Source organism: Anser cygnoides, chromosome 21 (assembly GCF_040182565.1).
Source record: "Anser cygnoides isolate HZ-2024a breed goose chromosome 21, Taihu_goose_T2T_genome, whole genome shotgun sequence".
Lineage (NCBI taxonomy): Eukaryota > Metazoa > Chordata > Aves > Anseriformes > Anatidae > Anser > Anser cygnoides.
The window spans coordinates 6,382,061-6,402,784 of NC_089893.1; the positions used below are offsets into that span (position 1 = coordinate 6,382,061).

Genomic DNA, 20,724 nt, shown 5'->3' on the forward strand with positions numbered 1-20,724 from the left:
GCGAGTTTAGAAACAGAGGGAGGTGGAGGGAGTAAGAAGCTAGGAGAGGAGGAGACTAGAAGAGAAAGAATAGGGAAGCAGTTTTGTCATAGGCATATGAAAACAAGACAAAGTGTTGGTAGGTAAGTAAGTAGAAATATATGCGTGTAGATGAATGCATTCATTTCTGTAATATGGTTTTCTCATTCTGTCCCTTCATCCCTCCATCTACAATGCTATTTCAGTGACTTATGCAACTCCTTCTCCAGTTCACCTTTTGATGTCTCTCACTATCAATCCTTTTCTGTGTCTCAGACCCCAATTCGAATCTTCTCTGCCTCTGCTGAGAGCTTCTCCAAGCTTGACTTCACGTGGTCCTGCTTCTCTTTTTCAAATACAATTACTTCTTTACACACGGCCCCAGGATTACATTTCAAGTGATAAGAGAAAAGCCAATAGGTACATTATTTCTTTTATCATTTTCAAGGCAATGTCAACCCGTAGAATGCAGCTCTGAAAACGATTGCATTCCAACAAGTTTCATTAAATTCAGTTGTACGATAGAGCATGCTTGGTACAGGAATCTGATACGAAGATTCCTGAAGGCTCCCACAGATGCTGTGTGTTAGTCTTACACGGCCAGAACAGCAATTGAGTGGAGAGGCTTTGGCGGCAGTAGTGAAAAAAACAAAATAATTGCATTAGGTGCCCTCATCAGAGGTTGTGCACACAGCGAGAGGGGTTAGCTCTCCGACTCTGTGTTAGTACATGTTTTCGTGACCAATAGATCTGTGCTGATTCCAGCCACTCTCGAGCTATTCTGCTTTCAGTGCTACATGCGGTAATTGCCCTTTGGTTTGAAGGGACTGTGTTGAGAGGGTGGTAATCAAACACTCATGACATAAACTGAGATCTCTGCCTCCTCTGAGAATCCCTTTGAAACATTGCCTGTCTGATATTTGACCATCCTCTGCATAAATCTGTGCCAGGTATTAAAACCATCGAAAAGATGCTGAAATGCTGAGATAAGTTGATGTGTTGGTGGGAGGAACAGGCATTGGACTGGGCAGCACAGCTGGGGTTTAGATTGACAGACTTCTCTATGAGTGATTTCAAACAGCAAGTTGTGAAAACCTACTGTGAGAAGGAGCTTAAAACTACTCTGCATTAAATCTTCCTCCAGAGGGGAAAATCTTCTTTCACATTTATAATCAAGTTTCTGCTTAGCTGTTTACTGATGAGCTCGTGGCGGAGGTTCGTGAAGGGCAGAATCAGTGCAGGAGACAGATTTCTGAACGGTGCTGCTGTTACCAAGCTAAGCAGGTTGGGTTTGATCAGTGTTGAGGGTGAGACTTGTGCAAAAAAAATGTTACTGTACCGCTAGGAAGGTTTTTCAACAAGAACAGCAGGTTTTCAACAAGAACAGCAGTGTATTAGGTACCTCTGATGGGGTCCTGTGGTCACAGAGGGTGGTATCAGTCCTTGCTGGGTGGATTAGATGTAAACCTGAATGTCTGAGTACCTGTGAACTGGGATGCCTTCCCATCTGCAGGCTAATGTTCTGCCTATCTTTATTCCCCCTGGATTTGCACAAGTTAAAGCTCCTTTCACTTCCTATTTCAGACGGTGTAGCATCATCCTTAAATAGCTGTCACATTCCACCCAAGGTGGAATTTGCTGCATTTCAGTGGTGGGTAGTGATTTCAGGCTTCGCACAGGAGGGGTGTCACGTGGAAACTGAGCTAAACTCTGGGCCGTGATCTAGCAACTTATGCTACATCTGGGACACTGGATTATCCATGTGCAGGCAGCTTCCCAGAGCCAGGCGCAGCTGGCACAGCTGTCTGGATCACCCCATCCCTGGCCCTGCAGAGGCACATCCACAATGTTCCTTCTTGGGGAGTTCTTGGCTACTGAAGTGCTTCTGGTCGTTCTTCTCTATGCCCTGGGCCGGTTCCCGGTGGCTCCAGTCGCAATGCAAAGGTTGGACTTCCCTATCCGATTTTTATCTTGACCCTGTAGGACCGATTTCACTTAGGATATAAGCTTCCCTGAACAGCCAGGGAAACAGCATACAAGAGCAGTTAATTGATGTGATAACTCATACGTGCTCAGTGTTTGTCCAGCTCCGTTGTACAGTAAATCAGGTCCAAAACACAGTCAAGCAGCACCGAATACCGCCTGATTTGCATTTACTGCTCCTGCTGTGCGTTCTGTTATGGCCCTTGGCTCTTGCATATACGGTCAGTGAAGAAGGTTCCCTCCTAAGGCAATAAATAGCTGGCTTGTCCTCTCCTTGAAAGTGAAATAGAGGCCAGTTTACACCTTTCCACTATGCATTTGTTTAGAGCAGTTGCCTTCTACCAGGTCAACAGCCTGTCCCTATGTACCTACTTGTCTCTGAAAGATACGACTGCCACTTTCCTGCAGTCCAGGCCCAGTTGACTGTGACTGATGGCTTTGCTTAGACCTTGGGAACTTCAGGCCAGTGGTACCTCTCAGAGGAAATAAGGATTTAGCCTTTTTAGAAAACAAACGACTTGTCTGGAAGTTCACTCTGTCTCTGGGGTATAATGCAATCAGTGCTCACACGACTGCTGCACGTACTGCCTGTGACCACAGGCTGGAGGGTAACGCAAGCCTGGGCTCAGCTGCAAGCTCGTTGTGCTTCTGCGACGTGGTCTTATTTGGGCTGGAAGTGCAGCGATTCCAGTGCTCTTGTCACCTGGAGCTCCAGCCTCTCGATGATCCTATTTTTGCAACTGGCTTATCCCAAACTGACCTCTTTTAGCTGCTGCTTAGCAAATGCATAGCCATGTGCGCAACCATGAGACATGGGTGTGCAGCCACACATCCCTGAATCATGCATGCCACTCCATTCTCTCTCCCCCTGCTCTCTCCCAATGTGCTCCCATGCATTTTTACCATCTAACAAACAGAATTGTGCAGCTTAATCTCCTCAACACACAGGCTGGCATGGGCATGTGCTTTCTTGATTGTACATGCAGCCAGGCACACGATCCCAAATTCACAAGCAGTAATACTCAAAAATATTCATACTGTTTTTTTCTTTCTTGTGCATTTGTGCACACAGTTCCAGCATTTCTTCTCTGAATCACAAGCGCGGTCACTTTCACCTGTATGGATGCTGGACCTCCTATTTCCACAATCAGTCTCACAATCCCTCAGACCTGGTCGGTTTTGCACAGGCAGACACCATCCCTTGAAATCATGAGGCCTGTGTTCACACCAGTTCACGATGCACTCTGTATCAGAGAGAAAGTTGTCCACGCCACGCTCCCCTGCATCACACAGCCACTGTCAGCACAGAGCGCACAGGAATGCATGTTTTTATTTTTACTTTACTTAAGATGGACAAAACTAATGAACTGAGCTTCGCTCTAGGATCACTAAAGCAGCTGTGGGGATGTTTGGAAATCATGTTACATTCAAGGTCTGTTATTTTTTAATATCCCCATTTCCCCAGGTGTATTTTCAAATATGATCTATGGGTGAATACTGAGCCAGCTGTAACCCTGACAACAGTGACCCAGATGGTAATCAGCAAAATGGACTAATTGAATAATGTTGACTTAGAATCGGTGCCTTGCAGAACTCGGTTAGACCCTGCAGTAACTCGGTGTAATTTAAAGATGGTGAGTGAATTTCACATTCTCCGCTCGGATCCCGCACCTGGAGATGCTGAGAGGGACTTGCATATGGACTGCGCAGACAGTAGGAGAGAAATGGCCTGGTGCAGCATGGGGAGATCTTTCGGGAATTAAAATACCTGGATTTTTTTATCCCCATAAAACTCTTTGAGGCCCTTGAATTACCTGGAGACACAGCTGTACCTCACCAGTTACAGTCATATTCGGGGGCAGATCTGCCATATCCAGTGGAGTCAGAGCATCATAGGTGTATTTTTAGGGCTGTCCATTAGTTTATGGGGCTGATCTGTGCCCTGAGAAGGCAGGACCACGGAGCAGGTTTGTGTATGCTTTTTGCTCAGCCAGAATACTCACCCAGGTTGTTAGCATGCGACTCATTTCACGTGTAACGTGCTGCAGCGACACGGCAGCAGTGGGATGGGTCCCCATGGAGCAGAGTATTTGTGCTGAGGGCCAGCATAACTCTGAGAGGACAGAAGCAGAAGGAGCGGCATTAAATGAGTCAGCCCGCATAGAGAAATGTCAGCCCTCGGAGGGAGAACGTCCAAATGATTGTCAAAAAGGGGTGAGGAGCTGGGTCACCACGAGCACACGGCTGCAAGGCTGGGCAAGGCTGTGGGGGGCCTGCGTGTCTGGGAGCTTTGGATCAGCCTAGCTGCAGCAACAGAGGGGGGTGACTGGAAGGAGGACGGACAGTTTCCCTGAATGGGAAGGGGCGTTATCTTTCTGTCATTAACCTTTGAGACCCTCTTCGGCAGCCCTAGCAAGGAGAAGAATAATGAGCAGTGGCCAGGAATGTTGCTGTGCAAAGAGCATTCCAGCCAACTGATTTATGGGGCGACTAAATAATTCAGCCTGCCCCTGCAACGCTTGTATTAATTCCTCCTCTGTCACCAGGGCTGAGATGCGCCTGGGGAGCAGTTACGGGCTGAGAGCAGCTGCTTGGCACGCTCCTCTTCCTCACCGGGCCTGGGACACTGGGGCCAGGACCAGACAGGAGGGTACGAAAGAAAGGGGTAACTATGAGCGTGTGCGCATCAGGGCAGCTGTGCTTGTCTGACTTGTTTGGATATTCAAGTGATAAATCTTTGTTTGGAGAGCACATTGAGAGCGTGGGGTTGATAAGAATGGAGGCTGGGGGTGGGCTTTACCGCCTTCTTGTTAGCATAGGTAATGCTGCCTAAAAATACCTTCTTCTAAAACCTTCCTTTTTCCTGTCTACGTTTTGCCTTCAGCAAACACGGGCAGTGTTCAGTTTGTTAGGTGCTGGGGCCTGGTACACATCTCATTACTCGGGAAGCTTGGGACTGTTACATGTTGCATTTTAGCGAGGTGGGGTTGGGGCTCTTCTCCCAGGCACCAAGTAGATAAGATAAGGGGAGATGGCCTCAGGTTGTGCCAGGGGAGGTTTAGGTTGGGTATTAGGAGAAATTCCTTTACTGGAGGGGTTGCATGGCATTGGAACAGGCTGCCCAGGGAAGTGGTTGAGGCATCATCCCTGGAGGTCTTCAAGAGACATGGAGATGTAGAACTAAGTAGCATGGTTTGGTGGTGGACTTTAGTACGAGGTTAAAGGGTGGACTAGATGATCTTGGAGTCCTTTTCCAGCCTGAATGATTCTACGATTACCTTATGCTTCATCCTTCCCTTTTATCTTTTTAGCTACTGACCACCTGTGTCTTACACTCTTCTTCTGGCAAAGGAAGAACCAGAGAATGCTTTAAATCGGGGCCAGCCGGTGTTGCCATGAGTTAAAGGTCGCATTCACCTTCTGAATAAAGACTGAGTAATTGACACTGCTCCACTTCAAAGCACAGGGCCCTGCAGCACTCTTCCCTCTGTCCCATAGTCAGAAGCTCTGGAAGACTTGTCCAGCTGCTAGGGGTCGCGTGGGAGAACTAAAGAAGTCCAGGCAACTTTTTAGTCAGCATAATTCTTGCAGGGTCTGCAGATGATCCAGGAATAGTTCTCGGATGAACAAGGAGCCCAGAGCAATGCAAGATAATTGCCAGGGACAAGACCGGGTCAGTCCAAGCCTGGAGCAGCCATCAATTCAGCCACGGTAATTCCAGCAGACACGCACAACTTTGTCCCTGCTTGGGAGCAGAGATCAAGGGAACCTCGGAGCTGCAGAAGCCTGAAGAGCTTTCTCCTGAACACAGTCACTCCAGCTATGGTGATTGTTTGCGTGCTGCTAACGCCATTTAAGTGTAACGGCACCAGGAATGCTACAGCTGTAATATGTTACTCCTAAAAATGAGTCCATTCATGGAAATTGCTGTCCCCAGTGTGAAAATTTCAAAGGTCCGTCAGTGGATAGGGTTTGGGAGGGAAAAATCAGGAGAGAGATGAGGACACAGAGGTATTGGAATGGGGTGGAGGGTGGGAAAGAGGCTGACAGTGTGCTTTTGTCAAGATAGTGAGGGTGACACCTGACATTTCAGAAAGCTGTAAAAAGCCAGAAAGTAAACAAGCCTCATTAATTCCAGCAAAGGGCAATGTACTTAGCTGCCAGCTTCTGCTCTTTTCTTCAGCTTTCCCCCTTATTGTCTAAGGACTTCATTATCGTAAACAGCTTCACAAATTGCATAACAAACAGCTTTGAAATATTTAAAGAATAGTTGAATGGTAACCCTTATTCTGTGGAGAGAGAGGGTCCTTTCCTTCCTTCCTTCTTTCCATTGCCATAGATCCCTCCTTTTCTATTTGTCACCTTGTCTCTCTGTTCCCTCAATGTCTTCTTCCTTGCTTTCTGCTTCTGCCCTGCTGCTTCTCTCCTTCTCCCTCGGCTTCTCGCTGTGCCAGCCAATACACGAGCCTTCCTAACGCCTCCAGTGCTCGGCACAGCTCCTCTCCTAGCTGTTGGGAAGGAAGAGATTTGGGGTGGAAAATTTAATGAGGTGATCCATAAGCCAGCTGTTTCCCATTTGTGTTTGTTTCTTGCTGGAACGAGGTAATTTGTGAATCCACCTGGCAAACCGAGGGACAAAGTGTCGGGGTCGAGCTCTGTGGCACACGCAGACTTCCACGTGCGTTTGCTCTCGTAGGAGCTGGGGGGTGCGGAGCTGTAGCCCCGGGTCCCAGGTAAAGGCAAGCTCAGCCCCACCCCGGGCTGTGCCCAGCAGAGAGCTGCCAGGAGGAGATACGTGAGCAGGGCGCCTTGCAGACGGAGGAAAGCAGCTTGAGGAAGCAGCTGACGCCGAAGAGCACACACAGCGGTGACAGACATTATTTGCAGAGGTGCCAAATCATTTCTGCAGGCTGTTTCAGTTCAGGCACAGGGTAGCGAAACCACGCTCCCTCGTAATAACCTTTCGTGCTGAGGAGCGCCTGGAATGGATGGCAATTCAGCCAGGGGTGCTCTTTCTCTCCTTTCACAGGGCTGGTCTGTGGGCCTACACACACTATTAGAAGATGCTGCATTGTTAGATGTGAAGCATTGTATTCTGGCAGTGAAATTATTTTTAAAAATGAAGGACTTGCAGTCTGTTCCTGTTTGTGGGCTGGTCCCTTTTCTAATGACCTGAACCAAAAAAGCCTCAGACTCATCTGCAGTGACTAGAGACAGCTCTCCTGCTTCAGAGAGCTTAGTTTCTTTCTTGCTGCTAAATTCTTGTGAATTCAAACCAGGCACAAGTCAATATAACAATAAGGCTTGTTTTATTATTTAACAAGACTACCCAGGGTTATAATCAAAGTGAAATCAACTTCTAGTTCAAATACCGTGCTCCAGGATTTCAGTCTCACTGTGTGTACTAAGGCTAAGATGCGGTGTGACGTTGGAGATTTGGATACTCCAAACCTCGGACCACGTAGATGGGCACAGATTTAATACCATCGGGCAGTCTGGGTGCTGTAGGGCCAGATGCAGCCAGGCTGCGTGCAGGGACATCATTGCCCCCAGGCTGCCCTGTGCAAACTCAGGGTGATCAGAAGAAGTGTGACATTCTTATCTTATGGATCTTGGCCTTCTGCATAAAGAGAAACGGGCAAAAATGCGACCATTCTCACTTGAAACTAATCCAGCACAGATATGAGAGGTGAGAGAAGCTGCTTCTTTGGTCGGAGGATGAGCTGGAAAGCAGTCTCCTGTCTTCTGCGTCCCACCTGCCCCTGCTTCAGAAGTTTCCTGTTACATGAACCTGGAATTCACTCTCTGCTAGCCATGGCTTGTGGTTAATTGTGCCGCTAAATTCAGTGCCACCGGGATCTTTCCTCCTGCTGGAGAATCACCATGGAGACCCTGATGTGACTGCGTACCCAGCACACCTCTTGGCCCTGGCATTAATCCTTCTGCAATGTACCACAAAGTCAGCTCTAGCTTGGAGGAGTGATCAAATACATATGAAAACTGCTCCCAGAGGAGGTAAATATTCGCTAGACAAGCAGAAAGAAAAGCAATAATATACCATGTAAGCTACTGCCTTTTATTAGCTCAGCTCCCTTTTCTCCCCTTGTAAAGTATTGTTGCACCGTTATATTAATCTTTACTCTGAAGCAAATTAAAGCAGGGACAGTTGTCAGAGTATTATTAAGAACATCTGTTTAATTAGGGCTGCCTTTGCATCAATTTGAGAGAGGAGTGTAACACCCCTGTTCACCCACTCCTGCTGTCTCACTCCCCCTTCCTACCCTTCCCTGGCTATGCTGAGTGCCGGTGGAGGAACGTGCGGAGAATACAGGAGCACCTGGGGCCTCCATGACATCTCGTTTCCTCCGCTCGTGAGAGGTGTCAGCTCCTCCGATTAATGCTGGGGAAGGAGGCAGGGCAGGCGGGGAGGTATAGCTCTTGTGAGGTTTTTTTAGGCTCTTGAGAGCCTTCTATCCCTACTTTCTTTCCCCCAGAAAATAATTTGGAATTCTGTAAAGTGATCATGAATAACTATTAATTATCATTAGCAATTTGCCATTCCAGGCCAGCCTTTCATCTGGGGATCTCAGAGCAGTTTTACAAATGCTAATTAATTGAGACTACTTCATGAAGTAGTCTGTTAAACTCGTTTTACAGGGGTAAATCAAGGCTAAGAGATACAAAGTGCCTTGCTCGAGTTTATGGTGATGCTGACAGTGGAACCCAGACTGCGAGGCTACAAACTCTGCTGCAACCACTCCAGAGGTGAGGTTCTCAACCGCTCACCTTCACTGCAGTACCCTGGCTGGATGTGGCATCCACCCGACACCTACAGAGGTGATGAAGGCAGTCACTGAGGTTTCACCTCATCCATTTCTTTATGATGAGAAGGTTCACAGGAGACAGGTCCACTGGTAGCGATAAAATACAGTGGTCCACATGCAGTCTGCTTATGATTGCCATGATTCGAAGAGAGATATGGGGTTGCTCTAAATATATTCTGTTCTTCCTTAAGCATTTGTTACTGGTCTCTGTCAAGGCTGTGATGCAGGAGGGCTCTGACCCATTCAAAAGAGTTCTTACAGCCCTATACCTGCCTGCCTGTCTTTCTCCAAGTATCTCTGCATTTCGACGTGTCTCCAGGTTGCGGTGTCTGATTGTCTAGGCACCATTCCTTCTGTATTTATGTAGCCACTTACCCAGGCAGCCAGCAGTGAATTAATCATTATGTCCACAGCCTCAGCTGGGAGAGGTATTGACTCATAGATTCAAGTCCAGGAGGCCAAGAACTTGTTTGTTACCTGATAAGACTAAACTTCATTTGGAGCTGCCCAAGATGTCAGGAGTGGTTTAATGAACTAACTGCGTGAACTATGAAGGTTGGAGCTCAGCTCTGTGCCACTGCACAGGAAACACAGTTTGTCTGTCTGATTGGTCTTACTCAGTGCGCAGCAGTTCAGCCTGCTGCAGATCCCAGCATTTCAGGGAAGCGCTTACAGCGAGGAACAGTTATGAATTCACGAGGGTTAAGAAAAGCAGCTCTAACTTCTCCCCTTTCTCTTCTCCATGCTCTATCTGTCCCATCGCATGTTTTTGAAAATTAGAAATTTTGATAGAGTCAAACCTTTGTCTCCCTTTAGCACAGACCACTTTCCCCTAAGAGTATATTCCCTGAAAGGTCTGCCTCTTCTGTTGCATAAATTGTTCGCGTACTCAGGCTATCTGATGAGTTAATCAGGTTTTGAGCTGTGTCAGGTCACTCGGTTCAAAGCAGTCCATACCTATGTGTGAATCCAAATTCCATTGAGGAGTCTGAGGTATTGTAGCAAGAGCTGTTTTATATTCTAGAAACAGAAAAAAAAGATCATAAATTGTAGCTCAGTTTATAAGTGCAGGGAAATATCTGCAGTTCTGAGATAGTCTAAAGAATCTGGACTCTGAATCTTTGAGGCTTTCCCATCATTATAAGAATTAACCATATAATTAGGTATTATCTGAGAATTATCCATAAATACTCACCACAACATGATATTTGCTAAGTAATAATTAGACTATGAAAGGAACTCAAATAATACCTTTGTCTAGAAAATTAAAGGCCCTGCACTGCATTTATAGAGCACCATGCTGAGGGGGTAATAGGGTTTAAAATTGCAGTAAATTACAGCTAGACCAAATCTCAGCCCCCTTAAGCATAAAGAAGCTACAGGACAAAATAAAATCAGGTCTTCTAAGAAATTTCAGAGTCAGAAAGCTATGCAGAATCCATTTTTTTCCAGCAAGTGTGAAATCAAGTCAGTGAAAGATGCAGGCATCACAGCGTGCTTTGCCATCCAGCTCCAAAGGAGTTGTTTGGCTGTCAGCAGCGTGATGGAAGGAGCCCAAACCATTTCTGATGCGAGGGTCGATGCTGTGCAGGGGCCTGTCCTGCTGCACCCAGCTCCGTGGGCACTGCACAGCGCCAGGTGCTGGCAGCTACAACATCCCCCACTGATTTCCAAACTCAGGCTCTTTTCAGGAATACAGGACTTTTCTGAACTTTCACTGTCTTAGATGGGGTGAAGTAAGAACTCCCCAAGATGGAAGGGATTTCAAGGGACAGTTATGTTTTGCTTTGCTTTGCAATGTTTCAGAGTCCTCCTGATGAGCACAGCAGAATGTTACATATTTATTTATCATCATTAGAGATTTTGAATTGAACCTAAGGAAGACAAACAAGCAAATTTCACTGAATTTTGTATTTCCCTTGGATTCATTTCAGAATGGCAGGGAACAAGCACAGCAGGCCCTCAATTATGCAGCAAGCCTTTGCCGCATATGACGAAGTGTTGAGCATCTCAAAGCAGACCACAAAATTAACGGAGAATTTAAATGTTACCTCGCTTTTGTTTCAACTTTGCCCTCCCCCGCTGAACACGGTGTAGAACAGGGAGAGTAACCTTCCACGTGGACCTCCATCTCAGGGTGGCACACAGAAATGGACCCACGGCTGTGTAGTACGTGCGTATGGATGAACGCTTCAGAAAGGATTGGGAGGAAGTGAACGGTTCTGCACGCACAGCAGGACCAGGAAAGCAACCTGCAAACAAGGCTTAGGGCCACACAAAGAGCTTTGAAGGTAAAAAAAAAAAAAAAAAAAAAAAAAAAAAAAAAAAAAACACTGAGCAGCTGCTCGTTTGCAGGGCACCATAGGTATTGGGCAGAGCAGAGTCAGCTTTGGATGAGGATGGGGTCACAGATATAGGATGTGCCAGGACACGCTGCTGGCAAACTGATCACGTGCAGCTGCAGAGAACCAAACGTGAGCTTCGCTGAGCTAAACGTGGCTGGGGAAGCTTAGTTCTGAAGTTGTCTGACTTGTGCATGCTGGAACTTGGAACCTGACCATTAATTGTAGTATTTAAGGTTGGTTTTTTCCCCCCCTCTCTCAATCTGGTTCTTTTGATTTTAGTACTGGTGGTTTCTGTGTAGCAAACAAAGCCCGGTGCCAGTATCCTGTCTGGATTTAGTGAAGTCGCGTTGCATCCTTGTGGTTGGTTGTCTGTGGCTTTTTTTTCAGGAATAAAAGCAGCATTCGACTTCTGGAAATGGAAAAGAAGAAGAGCGCACTTCTTATGTGAGGCTTCCTTATTCCTCTTCCTGCGTGCTTTGCTTGTGGGATTACCCTCCAGGCCACATTTACGTTTCCTCTCCTGTGCTACCAAACCTCTAAATGGATACTTTGGTGCCTGGTGCAGCTTGATCAATAATACTTGCTGTCTCTTAGTTACCTGTGGAGAGGGACTATAAATGAGAACAAGCAATTCAACAGGGGGCTGTAACCACTGGCATCAGTCACCCCCTGCAGCAGCTGACACGTGACTCCTTTTGCCTTGATATCAGAATTACCAAGCTGTCATGTGCTCTCTTTCTCATTTTCCCTGGTTCCTGTTGTGCCCTAGCTGACCTTACACAGCCTCACAAGTCACGTTCAGAATAGATTTTGACATCCCAGTTTTTGTTCTTCACCGTTTGCTCTTAATTTGTGAGTCACATATGTCTGATCTTTGAGTGGTGTTTTCTAATTAGAGCCTTGCATTGAATGGAAATTTAGTCTTTGTGTGCCTTAAACGCCTCCCTAAATGGATCAGAGCTGGTGCAAGGTGCTGGTGCAGCGTTGTAGCTGTTGGGATCCTCTGCAGGAGTGGACCAAAATGAGCAGATTCTCACGTCACACCTAGTGCCATCGTGATGCTTCAGGCCTCCCCATCTGCGGCTGAGCAAGGGCTCCCATTTCAGGTCAGCAGCAGCTGCTGGCGTGGAGGCAGTGCCCCTTGAAGCGGTGTTTTTTTGGTACAGAGACCTGGCTGTTCACACTGGGGTGTGCGATGCCACCACCCCGCAGCCACCAGCCAGTCTGGATTTACACTGGATTGAGATTTATACTATCTGGCTTAGAGCAGGTGACGGTTGGGAGTCTGACATCCAGATTTAATTCCAGTTTTTTTTTTTACATTCTACCTCTGCCAAAGTCCATGGGTTTCAGGAGGTCTGAATCCTGCCCTGGTTATTCAGTAAGAGAAAGTGGATGTGAAATTTTCATACCATTAGGAAGTAACAGCTGAGGAAAGAAAACAATTTGTCTAAAAGAAAAAAAGTGTTTGAGGGCATCGATGGTACTTAAATCTGAGCACAAAGTGCAGTATAAACATTAGCTGCTGTGCAGGAAGCTGTATCAATTGAAATCTCAAGCAGATTTAAAAATTGTTTTTATTAAAGCTTAGCAGTTCCCCTTTCAGCCTTTTTATTGTAGGTTTTAAATTCTAATGTGTGCAGAGGACGAAGTAGGTGACTTAAACCTGCCACTGCCCAGTGAACTCTGGCTTTGTGCAGCAAATACTTCATGGTGTACAGGGAGCCCTCTGCCCAGGAGGCTCTGAAGTCGGTAGCAGGGGACAAGATGTGCTCCTGGGCTCTGATCCGTGAAGGATCTGTGCAGCGTTTGCTCACTTCCCAGAAGTAAACACCCGCCTGGTGAGGACAGAAAATTTAAGGGCAGCGCCGTGCTGTTAGCATTAGAGCTGGCTTAAAACACTTGTCAATTTGGCTGAGGGTTGCTGGAAAAAAAAAAAAAAAACACACAAAAAAACAGTCCGTGTTCACTGTACACAGCTTACCAGCCCAGGCTGCTCAGACCTGCCGCAGGAGCTGCCGGTTGCTGTCTGGGTGGCCGGGCCCTGGAGCTGGGTGGTGTTCCTCAGCCGGCCAGTGCAGAGGGCCTCGTGCTGCCCAGCGGGCGTCTTTATTCTGCAGAGCTCTGTGGATGTGACTGCTGCATCTCAGCCCCAGCCGCATGTAACCCGTATCTCTACCCAGGATCACTGTCTGCCTGTCGGTGGGAGGAATGTTTCACATGAGTGCTCTGTAATCTGCTGCCATCAGACTCAGCCAGGTTAGTGCAAACGTAGCATTTATGCCATGCGAGCTAAGCTGACCGATTATGACTGAAGTGGATCAAGGAACGCTCTCGAGAAGCAATCTGTCCGCGGAGCTGCAGGGATGGAAACCTTGACAGAAGGGCAGTAACGGTGCTGCGAGGTAGGGAGGCAGCGTCTTAAACTTCTCCAGCTGGCTCGCAGAAGGGCCATCTTTTGGAAGAGGCATTCTGGCACCGGTGAGCTGAGTTTCCTCAGCACATGCAGGGCCGTCCCTGTGTGGTGTCAGCATAAATCCCATGGCAGCTTTTGTAGACCTTGTTGTGTGGATTGCTGCCTCTCAGCCAGGTTTCCCCAGTGCGTTTGGGTAGATGGGTGAATCTTTTTCCCTTGCCGTTGCCTGTTGTGTAATGTCACTTCATGCTGCTAAACACGCAGGCTTCAGGCTGCCTCAGCAGTGGTTCCACGTCAGCCGTAGCTGCTCCTCCTCACTCTTCTCCTTGTCCTCATGCTTTCTGTTTTGACTCAGGATTTTTCCAGCAGTGGCAACGTGAAACTGAGGCAAGGAATTGCATCTTGCTCGCTCCAACAGAGGGCTGTTAATACCCCTCATTCATCAGCTCTCCCACCATTATGTCAGCAGAATAATTCTCTTCTCAGGCTCTATAGTTTAAATTCCCCCCAAAAGGAAGCATCCTACAGGCAGTATTTAGGTAGGCCGCAGCATGCTGTGTGTGCTATGCTAGATCACTTTCCTGACACTTTTTGAGAGTCCTTCACTTAATCCCATTTTCCCATCTTCTCTTTCTCCTGCTTCTTCTCCTGTTTACACAGCCTTGAAAAGCCCAGCTATGCTGATTGCAGAAATTGCCATATTCCATCCCTCTGGCTCGTTAGGGATAAATCCCACTGCTTTACAGTGATGCAGCCCTAGGTCAGCTTCCTCAGTCCCCAGCAGCCTTCCCCTCTGCAGCTTCTCCCAGTCCAACTGCTGGGACACGGGATGCTGCAGTCTCCCTGGTGAGCTTTGGGTCTCAGGCTGTAGATCCAGCAGCTCTGAATAAGTGGAGATCCCACATGGCAATAGAGAGCAATTGGCACCATCTGGCAGCGTGCAAAGCCTTGTAGGCTTTTCTGTAGCTGGAGATTTCCTCCACTGCCACCTGTATGCCGTTTAAATTATGTATGCATCCCCCCCGTGATATCTTTGTTTCCAAATAAAAGGCAGAGATGAGACTGCAAGATGTTACTAGGCTGCCGAATTTTCAAGCACTGAAAATCTGCCATGTATCACTTGGAGTGGTTTGGGCTTGGTTTTTGTGTGGTTCCCTCTGGGAAAATGAGAAGTATCCTCCTCCTTGGGTCAGACTGCCATTTTGCCTGCAGGCCACTGAGCACATCCTTTGGAGAATGACTTTCACTCTGCAGCGCATCAGCCTGGGTCAAAACCGGAGGGAAAGGGATTAGAGTCCCCTTATTTTCCCTTCTGGAGCTCTTCTTCCCCATCTTATCTCTTCCTTCTTTTTTTAAACTTTAAAAAAATCAGGACATGGTACTGAGCTTTGGAGTCGGGGTCCCTCGCGGATTATTAACACAAATAATGAAGAGCACAACTTTACGAGGACAAGGAGTTTGTTAAACTCATTAATTTTATTCATAATAGGGAATTAATGTGCAGAAAGGCAATGCCAGCCTGGCAGTAATTGCTTTTTGGCTTTAAAACGCTAAGTGGAAAAGTTAAAAGTCATTTCCAGCTGCTGCTTCCTTTGTCTTCTCCCTCAGTCCCCCCATCTTCTCTACTCCTCTTCTATTTTTGTTTCATGAGAACAGATTTCTCTCTCTCTCTTTTTTTTTTTTTTTTTTGGCTTCTGCCTCTTCTTCATTACGAGTCATTATATTTCATCATTACAAGACTTGGGTCATATTTCATTGCTTCCCCGTTATGTTTGCACAAATTCTTTCTCCCATCGTTGCCATATAAAGGAGAGCCAGGCAGAGAATTCAGGCGGCTCAGGTCTGTATCGATGCTTCAGCTCATGCTGGAGTTAATGAACAGCCGTATCTCTGGCCACTTTTGGCCTTTGAACAAGCAGATGCAATTTGTTTTCTCTCCTTCCCCTCACTGAATAAGCCACCTCCTTTCAGCAGCGAGATGTCCCATCGCTCAAGGCTAATGACTAGTGCGAGTGGAAATCCCATCTCCTGCTCTCTTCAAACTTGAAATAGCTCTTCTTCCTATGGTCTTCAGCATGTGGGAGGAGAAGAGATTATTGAATAAAACAGCTGAAGGAGAGCATTGACCAGTCTGAAAGCTTGCCTAACATTATTTGGCATTGAGGTCTTTTCTGCTCTTGGAAGGGAGCATCATTGGGTATTTACACTGCAAGGGGAAAATCTGCCGCGTTGATGCTCGCTGCTGTTGTAATGCTGTAACCATGAACTAAGCCCCGGGCTTTCTGGTAGATTGGTGACGCTGCCAGAAGTACAGCCTGGTCCTGGGCTGAGCGCAGAAGTTCATGGACTGATTCAGGTAAGTTTTACGTAGAAGACAATAAGTAGTTTGGTTGTCAACATTGCACATAGCCACTATGTAATATGTTCAGACTTTTTCATTCGGTTTTTATTGTTGCAATAAATTTTATCAACTACCCAAATGCAAGCAGATTCTCAAAAAACACACGTGACATTCCCCGAGCCTCCCAGGAGAACTGGAAACTGTAGAGGCAGCTTCGGAGTGCCTTTCTTTGAGGGTGCTGAGGTGCTTCAGAGAAAGTCTTGAGAATTGCTCAAAGTCAGCTAAGGAGTTTCAGTTTGGTCTTGCTTTTAATTGCCCAGAGCAGAGCATCAAGTCTGAGAGTCCTGTGACCTGGTTCCAGCTGCAGACCTTGTGACTCATCTCGGCTGTGCCAGAGTGAAGGCAAAACTGGTTATCATCCTTGTCTTTCTCTTTCCCTCGTCTTTGTTATGCTTTCAGCGCGTGTGTGGCTTAATTTTAGTTTAGATAAAAGCAAATGACATTTTAATTTTTATAGCATGATTTATTGTCATTTGGGTTTTAATTTATGAAAAAATAATTGAAGAGGAAGAGATTTAACCCTGACTGGCATTCGTGATAGCTATGAGCCATTGCTATGAGACTGGAACTATTTCAGAACATATTTTATTCACCCAAGCAGGACAGGGATATGTCATTTTCTGATACTAGTTCTCTGCAAAGTCCTAATTGTTTGCTTGCTGCCTGAAAGGTTTCAAAAGAAAAATAATCTGCTGATCACTCTGCACATTTTTTCTACTTGTTTTCTGCAGTCAGAATGACCTATCAGGGAAGGGTACATGTTGTTTATTCTGTTTGTGTGCTCTGTCGCAGACCTTCTCTGTTGTTTCATAGCATGACCTCCATTCCTGATACTCATTCCATTTGACATTCAGGAGTGAGGAAATAGCTGTATTTCCATCCAGCATCATCTCCTGGTCTCGGCACATTTGCATGTAAGGAGATCCTCTCTTGCCCCTTGAAGGCTAAGCTTCTGCTCCCCCTCCACTCCCTGACACGTTCCTGTGACTGCAGAGCACCAAGGCTGAGAAGAAAAGCATCTCGCTGCCAGCAGCCGCACACCCTCAGTGCCCACCCTCCAGTCATTCAGGAGGGATGGGGCCTCCTTTCTTTCCTTCAGAAATGATAAATTCTGTTCCACAGCACCGAAGATTTGTCTGCTATGATTTATAGCTGCTTTGGAGTCTTCCGTCCCTCCTCCTATCATGCCCTCCTCCTGCCAGCACTGTCTGGCGAGCCAGGAAGACTTTCATCTCTCGTTGGCTGCGAGCAGCGCAGCTCTGTCCAGGTCCGAAGCAGACGGTGGCTGCCTCATTGTCAGAAGTCCTCCACGCCTCTGCCACAAGCAGTCTGGCAGAAAATATGGTTACCAGGCTGCCTTTGTAGCTCCTGCTCCGTTCCTGCTCTGTGAACTGCAAAGAGATTTCATCTTCCTGCAGGGCTGGGCTCTCAGAGCCCGAGCAGGACGTGCCAGTATCCAGCCGTGCCCTGCAGGCCCCCAGAACGACGCGGACACGCGCACCAGCACCTCCCTCCTTCTTCGAGGCTGCACGTGGTGCCTCATCAAAGGCAAGTCAGGCGGTGATGCGTGGGTCGAGCCCCTGCAGCCCGCAGGGATCCAGGCTCTCTCAGGTGGCTCAGAGCTGGGTCCCCTGGCCCTTCTGCGCCCGCCTGCTGCCCTGGCTGGCTGTGGGAGCACGTCCTCTGCTCCCTCCTGTGCTCCGTAGCGTGGCCACGAGGCGCTTGGCAGCCGGAGGAGCAGCGTGAGCGCTCGGACCCAGCCCCTGGTGTGTGCCAGGGCCTAATTGGCACAACTGGTCCTTGAATGCTAATCGGGTTCCTTATTAGCATCACCCGGCGAGAGCGCTGGGGACGGAGCGGGCAGAGAAGCAAACAGGAGCATATGGAGTGCTGCACGAGTCCAGTCGCAGGGTCTGGCTAATCCTCTGTCCTGTCTAAGTGGCTGGCAGGCGCCTGGCTGCAGAGGGGGATCTTTCCCCTAATGCTTTTCTTTATCTTTTCTAGCAGCTGTGGCCAAGCTCAGTATTTATATTAGTTCTTTTTAAAATCCTCTCCGTCTCTGTTTTATCTGGTAGTGAATTCCACAGCTTAATTATGCATTTGGAAAAAAAAAAAGTAATAATTAACCTGTATTCATCATAGATGTGACGCTCTTCCCTTGCTCCCTTCCCCCACGATGTTATTTTACGTATTCACAGGTTCACACATCTTCACAGCACGAAGAAGTGGCAAGGTGGATGTGGTAGGAGGGTTCGGTTGGTGCCTGCTGCCGTGTACAGCGCGGTGAGCACCTGCCCTGGTGGAAGACAAGTATGCACAGGGCTGCAGCCTCCGTTTTTTCTCCCAGTAAATGTGCACTTGTCAGTGGGGATTTAATGCAACATTTTCTGTGTATTAGAAAAGCAATACAGAAAGAGCTTGGCTCCTCTTTCACCTGCAGAGGGAGCTTTGTGGGGGCCGGGGATAGCTAGCTCTGCCTTCTCTGTACAATTCAGCAGATTTATCAAATTTCGGTCCCTGGGCTGCTAGTCAGAGGCCTTTCACCAGGACTAAACTCACCTGAAGAAAAAAATCCCACTGCATTCCCAAGCAAGCTGTCCTGCTTTTTCTGCACTTTAACCCTCTTGGAGTAAACTGCTAGCGATAGCATCCTCTCCTCGCCTCCCTCCACGGGGTCTGCCTTGTGAGCACAGCACAGGTGAAGCTGAGCAGCGAGCAGATGTTTGCATTTCACACTGCACCTCTCTTCCCTCCCCATCTGCCAGCCAGGAAGGAAGGAAGGAAGGAAGGAAGGACATGAAATCCTAACCTATATAAGCAGGCTTCAAAAGTGCAAGTCTAGCAAATACAATTCTGGCAAGAGATAAAATCACTGTGCTTTGCATATATTAGAGGTGGGATGATAAAACCGGTGTTTAGATGGCCTGAAACTCTCAGTGGATTACACCAGGAAATGCAGCCACTAAAGTGGGATCTGAAAATGGAGTTCATTTTTCCAGCCAGCACATCGCACGATCCTGGGATGATATAAAGCCACGGGTGTGATTTCTTGTCAGTCCAGGCATGTGTTTCTCACAGAAAGATTCTTCCCCTTGGAAACATTTTCTCTGCTTGCGATTCCTCTCAGCAGTTTTCTGTGACCTTTGAGTTTAGAAAGCCCTTAAATACCAAAAAGAAGGAAAGCAAAACATTTGCGGTGATAAATTTTCACCCTTGCTGGCAAGTCAGAGCAGTCCCTTTTTTGTGGCATTGTCAGGCTTTAATGGATCAAAAACGGAGCTTGTTTCCAACAACTCGGACTCCTGGTCAGGTACCTTTGCAGTAGGTCATGTTTTGTCCCCAGAATGTAAGAAAATGATATAAAATTTTATAGAAATGCACTTGCTGGAAGCGCCCTTCTTCATGGGAGTTAAGGAACTGGCTTTGCTGCAGCTTGCAGGCAGCAGGGTCCGGCGGACTCTGCGTTGGGAGGTGCTCACCTCCGTGAGCTGAGGTCTGCTTGGATCCCTTCCGCTCAGTGCACATCACCTCCGCAGTTTGAGGCAGATGTGGTATGTTTTACAGCCTCTGCTCAGCTGCTCGGTTGTCTGGCAGTGTGCTGCTGTAAGGTCCACTGCTCGTCCTGCCAGTACTGGCTGCATTTCAGTGACAGATGACATTTTCCTGGTGTATGCATAGCTTAGAACCAGCTTTTATGAAAGCTTTCTCCTTGAGCAAAAGGACATGTGTTAGGAGGAGAGGCTGGCAGTGGAACCAGGGGTCTCTGGTGCCATCCTGGTGATCGACTAAGAACGTGCCGTGTCCTGCTTCAGAGAGCACAGCAGGAGTCAAGCAACAGAAAATAACTTTTCCTTGCATCTTCAGGTCTCTCTGAGCCAGCGCTTGGCCCAAACGCTCTCCCTTCACTGCCTTTCAGAGCCTTGATCCTCATGCTATTTCTGTCTCTGCTTAGCTTCTCTCTTGTCTTTCTTTAGCCTTGCTACCCTGTTGCAAACATACAAATCATCACAAAAAAGAGCCAACTGCTTGTCTTCTGCTGGGAGTAGCTTGCAAGTGCATTTATTTCGGGGGGTTATTTGTCAGGTTTATTGATGAGACGCGCTCTTCTTGCGATTCTCAGCTTCTGTATATATCTGCATAATGGATGGGAAAGGAGGTGTGAATGCACAAGGCACGTGAACGTGTATGCAGTGCATGGATTTTGTAGGGGTGTGGGTGTAAATATGCATTATTTTTGTATGTATGCGTGCGCATGTCTTTAGATGACTCTTGCTCTGTGCCAGATGCAGTATACGACAATACAGTCATTTTATGCATATTTGATGCTTTTCTGTCTGAATACGGTTTATTCTTCGTGTGAATTACTGTTTAAAAAAAACTTCCTTGCCTTCAGCTGGCTCATTGTTTTAAGCTCTGCCTCAGTGTGAACTATGAAGGATAGGTAAACAGGTAGACAGAATGGAGTGAGGCAGCTGGGAGATTATTAATATTGAAAATATGAGCAAGCATCAGCCCTTTGATCACAAGGCATGTTTACAAAAGGACCTTTCCACTGCATGAGGACGCTCGCACACTCCACCGAGCTAGTTGGCATTCAGTGCATGCCATAGCAGCTGGTTCTGTCTCTTGCTCTGTGGCTGTCCAGAGAGAGATTGTAAAACGAGTCGACAGGTAGATAAATAAAGAGAGAAAACTGGGCTATCGTCGGAGACAAATAGAGGTTTATGTAGATGCAAC

The 20,724-nt window shown here is 47.3% G+C and overlaps 1 protein-coding gene across 3 annotated transcripts in view; it reads left to right on the forward strand.

Annotated features, from left to right (window-relative positions):
• The window catches only part of B3GAT1 (beta-1,3-glucuronyltransferase 1), a 121,481-nt gene that overhangs the window by 27,436 nt on the left and 73,321 nt on the right, over window positions 1–20,724 (forward strand). The gene's annotated exons all lie outside the window — the stretch shown is intronic.